The sequence below is a fragment of the Alligator sinensis genome, unplaced genomic scaffold (genome assembly GCF_000455745.1).
Source record: "Alligator sinensis unplaced genomic scaffold, ASM45574v1 scaffold243_1, whole genome shotgun sequence".
NCBI classification, from domain to species: Eukaryota; Metazoa; Chordata; order Crocodylia; family Alligatoridae; genus Alligator; species Alligator sinensis.
Genome location: NW_005841841.1, coordinates 4489313 through 4499928, shown reverse-complemented (window position 1 = coordinate 4499928; position 10616 = coordinate 4489313).

The following is a 10616-nucleotide window of genomic DNA, read 5'->3' as shown; positions in this document are numbered from 1 at the left end:
GAATGGTGTCCTCTTGCTTCCTTAAATGATTTGCAGCTGTCTGTGTTTATTTTGTGCACTGGTGGTTATGATATTTCGCTATGGATTTGCTGTGGATTTCAATATCCATTTCACCAAAAGGATGTATTTGTTACCACTACAACAAGATTTTTTACCCCTAAAGTTAATTCTTTATACGTTGTTGTATATTCTCAAAAGCAATCAGAATACAAGTTTAGCACATCTAGCCAAGACAGGAATCTTGAGAGCAAACTTTTTTCTGACTGTGAATACGTCAGGACTTGTCTTATTCAGGGATTATAGAGGTGCAGATTCATATGAAGCTAAATACTGATTTAAATTGTTTGAATATCCGTATTAAACAAACCAGCCTGGAACCTGAATTGGTTAAAAAGGATGAACCCTTGGTGTAGTGTGTTTGAGTGCCCTGTTTCAGGTTAACTAATAAAAATCCATTTTGGCTTCTTCCCTCGCAAAGAAACCCATTGCAGGAGCTTTAGGGCATTTTAAGCTCTAATTTAATATTATTCAGCCCAATTTTAAAATTTAAGTGTGTAATTTGTTGCTGTGCTGTATTGGCTTCCTCCTGACAATGGAAATCTAAAATACATCTTGTTCTGCAGAGCCTTTTTTTGTCAGTAATGTTCTAGCTCACTATGTCTTTAATAGCATGCATTTGTTATTATAGATATGGACTTGGATCACAATTTTGGTTTTGGCTTGTCTTTTTTCTCTTAGAAATATATGTGATTGAAAATTATTTCAGGCAGTTAACTCAGATGTGTATATATAGATAGATAGATATAGATGTGAGTTAACTGCCTGAAATTTATATAAAATAAGACAATTTACAGATAAATGGAGGTCCTTTTTAATTCTCTTTAACCTCTTTCATCAAACATTTTTGGTGGTGTATGTCATCAGTCCTTTCTAACGAGGAGAGCTTCGATTGGCAAAGCTGATTTCAGAGTGCATTAGAATTGATAGGTGAGCTACAGACTATCATCTACTGTCAAATAGATCATTGTTTATTTGTAATACTGGATCTTTTGTAGGTAAATGCAATATATAGTGCATATCCACTCTATTTAGCACCAGTGGGGCCCAGCACTGTAATAACACAGATGAATGCCCAGGGCACAGGGGGCAGCAGTGACTTCCAGTTGCTGCCAGTGGCAGTCTTTCACTCACCCTTCCCACCCCTACCCAGGTGGCACCCAGGGCAGTTGCCCTGGTCACACCACCCTAGTTATGGCACTGGGTGAGACCTCACCTGGGGTACTGTGCTCCTTCCACCCTCCTCTCCCCCCCGCCCCTTCCCCGCCTTCAAGAAAGAAGTATACGGATTGGAAAGCGTCTAGCATAGAGCCACAAAAGTTGTTAGGGGTCTAGCAAGAATGCCTTATGAGGGCAGGCTGAAAAAACTAGACATTTTGTTTCTGGGCCATGTGAAGTTCTTTCTTTGAAGTGAATTAAGTTCTTATGAAAAGTCCTAGGTTGGTGGCTGTTGAGATTTAAGTTATTTCTAGATAGCACAGCCATTAATATACATTGCCACTCTATTATGCCTCATCTCTGACATGCAGGGAGCACCTGTAAGTGGGGAGAATTGTTCATTTTCCATTCCAACAACAAATATTGGCTTCTTTTGAACCTACAAAAGGGGCTGCCAGTTGTGAGGGTGACTTTATTTCACATAGGAACTCCATAGAGATCACCCATTTCATGTAGATTACTAAACAGCTGTCAAATAAGCTCTGTAACAGTCTAGTCTAGAGAGAGGCCAGTAACTGCTGGGTATGCCACTACCAGCTTTTACTGTCTTCTTTATCCATTTCTTGAACTAAAATTGGTTGTTACAACATACAGATATTTTATTTGCAATACAGCAGTAATACTTTTCCAATATTTTCAAATAAAAAGACCAAACATTGAAAATGCTCCATCACTATAGTTTTCTGGGTGATGTTGTGGATCAAAGACACCATACAAACACAGTTTTAAATTCATTAGCCAAAGTTCTCCGAGAATACTTTTGCACAGTTAAACAAAATCATTGCATATAGAAACAATGTTAAGTGCACTTTCTTCTACTAAGGCACAAGTATCTTTTCTATGTCAGAATGATTCCTACTTACAACATATTTCTTACCTTTTAAAGGCATTCTGTTAAATGTAAGAAGCTGCAACTTTTTATGCTTGGCCTTTCTGATTTGACTGAATGGTATTAATATGTCTAGAGTTTTTTTATAAAGCTTACTTTTTGAAAACTACAGTAACTACTTTTTCTTCAGCTGTAATGATTCTTCTGCAATAAAAAGGATTTACGGCCTTACCTCACAGTATGTTTTTCAAGTCTCAACATGCAATGCAGTCTGGAATGACTACCAGAATAGGCAGGGTATTGCTTTCCCTGCTTTGAATGTAACAGCGAGTTGCATTTTGTATCCAACTAAAATGATTTATTTTCTGATGACTAACTTGCATATGGGTGTTATTGTTTAAGAAATTGTGGAAATTAAATTAATGGCTTAGCTAGTGTTTAATATGGACATCTGTGGAGATAATTTGGTCTCCTCTGCATGTAAATAACCTCTATTTGATTACAGTATTAAATATTTTTAAGAGATTTGGTTTACATTAAATTATGATATTTAAACATTTTGCTTATCTTTCTAGAAGAAATTTTCAGTGAATATTTGTTTTGGGGGTATGCTAAATAAAGCTCCTTTAAAATTCATTTGATGCCTGTATCAGTTCTTTCTAACTGGAGTAAAATTATATTATGAGTTGTGGTTTTTATTACAGAGGTTAATTTCCATTATATTGTAATTTTTCATAATGAAAATTGTTTTCCTTAAATATCTCTGATTTTAGGGTGTTCCATCTCAAAATGGAACAGTTCGTGTCTTCTCTAAAAAGTCCCATTTGTGACAGAATTAAGTAACTTACCATGTCCAAATAAAGTATTTGTTATAAATAAACTAAGATAGATATCCACATTTTGAGACAGAATGAATTATTTTTCTCGCACTGGCCAAGAGGACAGAGCATTGAAAAAAGGTTTAAGTATTTAATTAAAAAAGAGGGAGGGGGCGGGCTTCAGCTATAGTATTTGGCTGAATCTTGGTTCGTTATTGGGAGAAATTACCTACCTTATCCACAGAGCTGATACAGAATTCTGCATTGGTACCAGACAAAAATCGACAACAATGAAAAATCTTACATCTGTGCTATGATGCCCCAACTGTATTCCTGGGAAAGCAAAGAAATCTGACTGCAAAATAAAGAAAAATATTTTTTGATTAGATAGTGATTGTTTAGTTTCCTGCCATTAAAAAAGGATATTTCACACTAATTTAAATTAAAAAATATTACCTGAATCCCAGAGAAAATCTCAGTAAAGTATGGTTGACTCGCATTTTAGAACTAAATCAACACCCAGTGTGGATTCATTTATTTAATAACGAAAGTAGAGAAAATGAAGATCATGAAACAGCAGCCCATATATAAATGTCGGCAGGAATTTTGGCTAGGTGATTATTTTAACACTTTCTTTGACACAATTCAAAGCAATGCCATTAAAGATTTTTATTCTCTATTAAGTAACAAACTTTATAAATAGACATTGTTGTGTGAAAATGTATGCAAGTGTCAGCTCTGGTGAATGTACTTGTCAGTGTAACATCTAAACAGCTACATTTTGGATGGCTGTATTAATAAATGTAGTGTACAGTGTAACCTATAGCATGGATTTTGATACCTGTAAAAATCAAATATTCATTCTGAGCTACTTATTCTAGTACACATTATTTACTGGTTTATATGTCTCAAACATTTTTCTCTGCAGTTCTAAATCAAAGTGATAGATTATTTTTATTACTCCTTGTATAATATGAACCTCATAAATATTTCCAAATGCTGCTTTCTGATTTTTTTAAAAGAAGCAAAATCTGACTTATCTGAAAGCAGTGAGACGGCATCTGTACTGTTTTATTCCTTACCCATCACTACTACGTGCTCATTTGATTGATTTGCCAGAGGGTGAGTGAGCCTTGAGCTTTGCCAGAAATCTGAACTGAACTTCCTTCCTATGCTAAAATCAGCTGTCCTGATCTTTGAGACCTGTTTTGATTTGGAGGTCACTTGCTGCCAAATGGGAAGTATGGTAAGTAATGGCTAACACATGAATTTTGAGTCTCCATTCCATGAGTAATGGTACGTGGCGTTTGTTTAAGGACCTTTTTAATTATCTGAAAAAAATTCTAGCTCTAATATTGGAATATCTGTGAACCTTCCTACTGCCTCTCAGTACATAGTGTAATAGAATGGTTTGTGACCTAATCTGCTCTCCTTTTTCCTGTTTCTTTAAAAAAAAATGTAAAGGAAAATTAACCTTTATTTGGCTCAAGCATTAAACATTTTGAAAGTTTATCTGGGTTGGGTATAAAAACAATTTTTCCTACTTAAATCCAGGTGGAAACAACTCCTGTACTCTTGCTATACTGCTTTTGGCCGGGTCGTCATCTTCCATGGGAGAGAGGGGATTACTGGGACAGGAAAGGAGAGCCAATAGCAGAGAGCTCACTAAGATGAAATCTCTGAAGTAATGATGCCTTACGTCAGCAGTCTGCAAATTCTCAGTACCCGGGGCTGGAACAAGCCAGCTTGGGTCTGAGGTGGACCACTGTTCAAACCCAGTCCACCCATCACTTCTTTCCACCTCCTGGCTGCAGTATAGGCCCAGCGCATTGCCACATGGCCCTGGCATGGGCAAATCCCCTAGCAGCAGAAGCACCTGGTCTACAGGTTGGATCCGGGGGCAAAATGCCTTTGTACCTAACCTGGTCCATTTTATATTCCTAATATAAAAGCTTTGTGTCTATGCCGCCTTCAGGTGTAAAGGAAGGTGGGAGCTCACTGAATTCCTCTCATGAATGTGAGGGGCAAGGGAGGGGCATCTTCCTCAGATGATGCTGCCCACAGATAAAGCTGTGGGTGGAGGGGAGTTGCCTTGGGAGCACCAATGCTCCTCCTGATACTTAGAAAATCCAGGGGCTGGTGAGTCTTCCATTCAGGGTCATACTGATCACTACATTTGGAGTAGGAAAGGGGTTTTCCTGCTAGAGAGTCTGGCACGGACCACTGAGGGAAATCTCCTCCCATTGTAGCAGGTGCCTTTTCCCATGCTTTCTAAAGATCTAATGATCTTTAGGTAATTAGTAACCAGGTACTTCCCTTTCATTGCAGTAACAGGGCATTGGCAGTGCCTTCATATTCCCTGCTTTACCTATACCATGTTACAGGGCAGTGGTGGCCAACCTTTTGGCAAGTGTACCACTAGTTAAGCCTTTTCTCTCCCCAAGTGCCACTTTGGGTGGTGAGATACGTGCAGCTCCCCATTGTAACTCATGGTGCTTTGCAGGAAGAATCATGAGTTACAGCATTCCCCCTGACCCAACAGACATTTGCTGTTGGGTCCAGGGGGCTGGGGATTCAGCTCTAGTTTGGAGTGGCTGTGTGTCTGTAGACACTCTCCCCTAGCCCTGCTCCCCACTCCCATGCTGTGTTCAGAATGGGATGGGGAAGAGAGAAGAGGGAGCTCAGTCTGGGGTTTGCCCAGCCTGCGCTGGAGGATGGGGTGGGTGGATTGGAGTACCCCCTGAGTCCAGCACAGACTAGGCAAGCCCCAAACAGAACTCCATCCCCCTCCATTCTGAAGACAGTAGCAGGGGCAGTCCCAACATGCATTGACAGACCTTAATGAAGGCACTTCGCTTCAGAGCGCCTTCATCTGAACCCTCATGTAATGAGGATTCAGGTTGTCATGTGATTGGGCACTTCTGAAGTGCTCTGCAGCCATACACTTCTGTAAACGGGAAGCAGGGAAAGAAAAGGTGGGTGGCCAGTCTTACCAGGAGACAGACTATTACTGTTTTGTGTCCTGTACCTGGCTTCTGTAGCCAGGCACCATAGGGCTGTCCCGCTTCCCTCCAGCCCCATTCCTCTGGTTGGACAGTGTGGGCTTGAACCTCCCCCCATCCCTCCAGCTAGGCAGCACAAGGTTGTTCTTTCTCCCATCTGTCCAGCTGGACAGTAGGGCTGTGCGAAGCTTTGGGTGCTGATTCAATTCAGAGGAGATTCTGCCCGATTCAGTGGCCGAATCTCCATATCCAAACCAAATCGGGACCAATAAAAAGGTCCAAATCGATTTGAAGCTCTCTGAATCTATTTGGAAAAGATTCGGAGAGCTTCGGCAATTCGGGGAGTCCCCACTCACTGTCACAGGGACATGGAGCCAGACTCCAAACTGGTAAGTAGGGGGCAGGGGAGGGGACCCCTGCCAGCTCCCCCAGCCCCGCATGGCTGCCCCACCCACCACAGCTCCAGCTGCTTTAAAAAAAGCCCAGACTCTCACACTGCCCATGGGGTAGGGGGTTGATCCCCACTGCCCCACACCATGTGGGGGGCTCTGCCACGAGCCCCCCAACCCTCACCACTCCCCCAGCCTCCCCCCCACCCCATGGCTGCTCTGCCCACCCCAGCTCTAGGCCTTTAAGCAAATAAAACCAAAAAAAACCCCTGCACTCACCAGTTCCTGCAGCAGCCTTGGGGCTTCCAGGGGCTCATGCAGAGCCCCCCACTTGGTGGGGGGCAGCAGAGATTGCACCTTGCCAGGCAGAAACTGGTGACCCCAGGGCCTTTTTGTTTGGTTTTTTTTTTCTTACAGGGCCAGGAGCTGGGGTGGGCAGGGAAGCCATGGGAAGGCTGGGACAGCAGGGGGTCAGGGGGCTCGTGGCAGCATGGGGCAGTGGGGAGTCACCCCTGCCCCCAGCAGTGCTCAGTGAGTCGGGGCTTTTTTTCTCAAAGAGCTGGGAGCTGGGGCAGGCAGGGCAGCCATTGGTGGGTTGGGAGAGTGGGTGGGGGATGGGCCTGTGAGACAGAGATTCAGCAGCAGCAGAATCTCTGAATCAGATTCGGCCAAATCGATTCAGGACAGTGATTCGCATCACCAAATTGAATCACTGTCCCCTGAATCAGCCAAATCCAAAGCAAATACTAGCTGCTTTGCACAGGCCTACTGGACGGTGCTGTGCTTTCTTCCATCCCTGCTCTGGCCAGAAGGTGAGGGGCTGTTCCCTTCTTTATCCTTCCCTCTGCCTGGATGGCACAGGGTTGTCCCCTCCTTCTGGCCAGGAGGAAAAGTGCTGTTTCCTGTCCCCTCACTCTGATCAGACAATACAGGGCTTTCCCCACTCTGGCCCAGCAGTGTAAGTGTGTTGTCTCCCCTCACCATCCCATCTGGCCAACAGTGCAACAGGATTTAGCTCCTCTGGCTGAGCCAAGTTTGCAGCAGAGTGACGAACCAGGTGAGCAAGGTGCAGTGGGTGGGATGGGCTCAACCATCCTGGCACCTGCTAGCCTCCCTGCCAGGGCAGCGTAGACCCCTTTTCTCTTCATTGACAGCCCTGTTCCCAGCCCTCACATACCACACACAGTGCCTATGTGTACCACTTGTGGCACGCATGCCATGAATTGACCACCCCTATTATAGGTTGCTTGGTATTTGGGGTATTGTACCTTGTATTTGAGGGTTTGAAGTAATGACTTGGGGGATTCCTTCAGTTAACAATTGCCCTTTCCAGTCTGGTGTTCCTTACTAGATACTGTGTTTACTTATATGGGGAAAAAGCCCCTCATCTTGCAATAGAATATGGGGTGTGCTGGGTACTGGGGGAGCGGGGGGTGGGGCATGCTGCTGCTGTTGGGGCTGGAGTTGCATCTGTTGTCTGCCCCCCTACCACCTCTGTATTCCCTGCCTCTCCCTCCACACAGCCTGGGGCCTCTCCTTCCCACCCCATCTCCCTCCCTTTCCTCTGTCTCCCACCCTGCAAAGCCAACACCACTGCTACGGATCCAGGATGGGTCCATGCTCCATTACCCAGGCTGTATTGGGGACGGAGCCTGCCAGTGATGAAGCAATGGTAAGTGGTGGTGAGGAGGTGAATTTAGAGGTTGGGGGGGTGGGGGGGACTGAATCTAGGGGGGCCAGGCCACAAGGCAGGGTAATGGGAGGTAAGTGGTAATGGGGGAACAGGCAGCAGGAGAAAAGTTGCCTTTCCCCATACCGCCTGCCACCCCAATGTCTCTGTACCACCTACCTGTTTCCCTGCTGCACCTCCCCCCCCACAACTGACTGCCACTGCCTGCCCCACTTGCCACTGCTTTTCCTGCTGTAGTGGTAGTTGGGATGAATTTTAATGAATGATAAGAAACTTATAACTGTTCTGTGTATAGAATCTAATTTTGGGGCGTTGTCTTAAATTTAGGATCACCTTTGATTTGGGTAAATACAGTAATATAGGTTTAGGTTATTGGGTTTTTTTCCCCTGAGTGACTTCTATGTAGCAAGATGTGGGACAGCATTGCCCATTTGCTCCCTGAATCCCCTGGCTGCTCTGGCTTGTCACCCCTACTTCCCTCTGTACTGTTACAGTCCCTAGTTTGGTGGCATGATGGGTATATCAAAGGGTGCCCTACATCCTCATGCATGCATTTATATCAGATTGATTCAGTCCCTTGTTACATATTATGGAGTACAGTCCATCCAGGAAGAGCACACACCAACTGCTGAAACCTCCTTAGCCTGACGAAGGGTTTTTGAACCCGAAAGCTTGCTTAATAACTATTCTCCAACTATTCGGGTTGGTCTAATAAAAGATATCAAATTCACCCAAGGAACCTTGTCTGTCTATTATGTGTGGCCTTTGACTTGTAATGCAAAAGCATCCCACCACATATACACATACTTGCCAAGATGAAACCACACTAGACCATGCTCCCTGCCAGAATCCTCTATAAAAATTGTCACTGTTGGCCAACAGCTGAAAGACATGGCTCTTACTTAAAAGATTCTGTCAGCTGGCAGCCATAAAAGCCATTTTATTCTGCTTTTTCCTTCTCCCTACCTTTAAACTTTTGGTGCCTTTTCATTAATTCCTTCCACTCTGTCAGCATCAGACTTTGCACAATATTTGGAGCGTCTCTAATTTAGGTCATATTTGGGACCACGTGATCTGCCAGTTTTTCCCTTGGAATGTTCTCTGAAGTTTATATAGTGGTTAGGAGTCTTTCCTCAGACTGTTAAACACAAACAAAGCAATTCACCCCTCCCTACCTCAAAATTATCCTTTAATTTTTATATTGGTCACCCTTCTGTACTAAACTGTGTTTTAACTAGCCACACGGAAAGATTAAACAAAAATATATCCTGTTCTTAGGTTTGTAGTCTCTTCCAGTAAATGTGTATCCTCAGATACATCTCCTCTTCACACACTGCTTTGCTGACATATATTTTCCTTTGAATATGAAGATGCTGTGTAAATGCCAACATTGAGGTAAGTTCAGAATTTGTATTGTTCCAAACTAAAGACAAAGTGTAAATGGGGTAACAATTATACAGTTCATTATAACTTTTCTAGGTTGGAGCCAGGTATGATAAAAGCTGGACATCTACATATTCAGTTAGGGGTGAATTCGACAGAGGCCTAATCTTATTTCTCCCTGGAAACCATGTGACTAGCGTGGAAGATTTTAGGTAAATGTGAACTTTAAGAGCAGCTGGTACTTGTGTAAAAATGTGCTGCTTATTGACCAACTGTGATTGCTGTTTGTTGAATCAACAAGTTGCATAATGAAATGTCTTTTAAAGACTATTCTTTATGAAGGGTGATGGAGCTTAATAAATAACAGCTCAAACTTGAAAAACCTAACTTTGGCCCCAAACTTGCAATAGGCTGTGCCATGGTACACATGTGGTACTCATGAAGCTCATGTGTACCACACATGTACCATGTTGCCTCAAAACCCTAGCTCCTACTGCCTTGTGGGTACTCCTTGGTTGGAGAAAGGCTAAGGGACATCACCCTGATAGAAATGTGCCCTTACTGGGGCATTAGGCAGTCAGCAGCAGGTCTTATCTGTTGCTCTCTGGTAGAAGCTACAACCATTGAGGCACTGAATATCTGCACTTAGTTTGGCCTTTGGATTCTGTATCAATGCTCTCAAGGGGATATGGTAGGTCTCAGGCAGCCTCCACTTCTCCATACTCTTGCCTATGCATGTGTATTGAAGGTTTTGTTATGATGGTCACAGGACTCCGTACAAGTGGATTCATACTTGTGGTATTTTATAGACCTCACACGTACACCACGATCCAGAAGATTGACAGTTGCCAATTAATTATTCCTAAGCAAAATGAAAATATTTCTAATCTATTTAACAAACAACCTATAGTTATAACAAAAAGTCCAGTTACTTGCTCCATCATTGCTGTCCTCCTAACTTGGCAAATGCATTTTTTTTCAAAATAAAAAGAAATACTGAAAAATGGTCATTTTTGTTCCATTCCTCCCTAAAAATCTTAAGAATGATTGTATAGAAAAGCACATAAAAGCTGTCATCACTGTAGTTTGAATACTTTATGGACTTAGACATTGTTTTAGACATTGTTTAATTTATTCAACCTCTTCCTTTCTCTCCCTTTCAACAGTATGGAAGCAGCCTAAAAACAAAAAAATAAATCTTTCTGGAAGTTCTGTTCTTAGTTTCAAAAG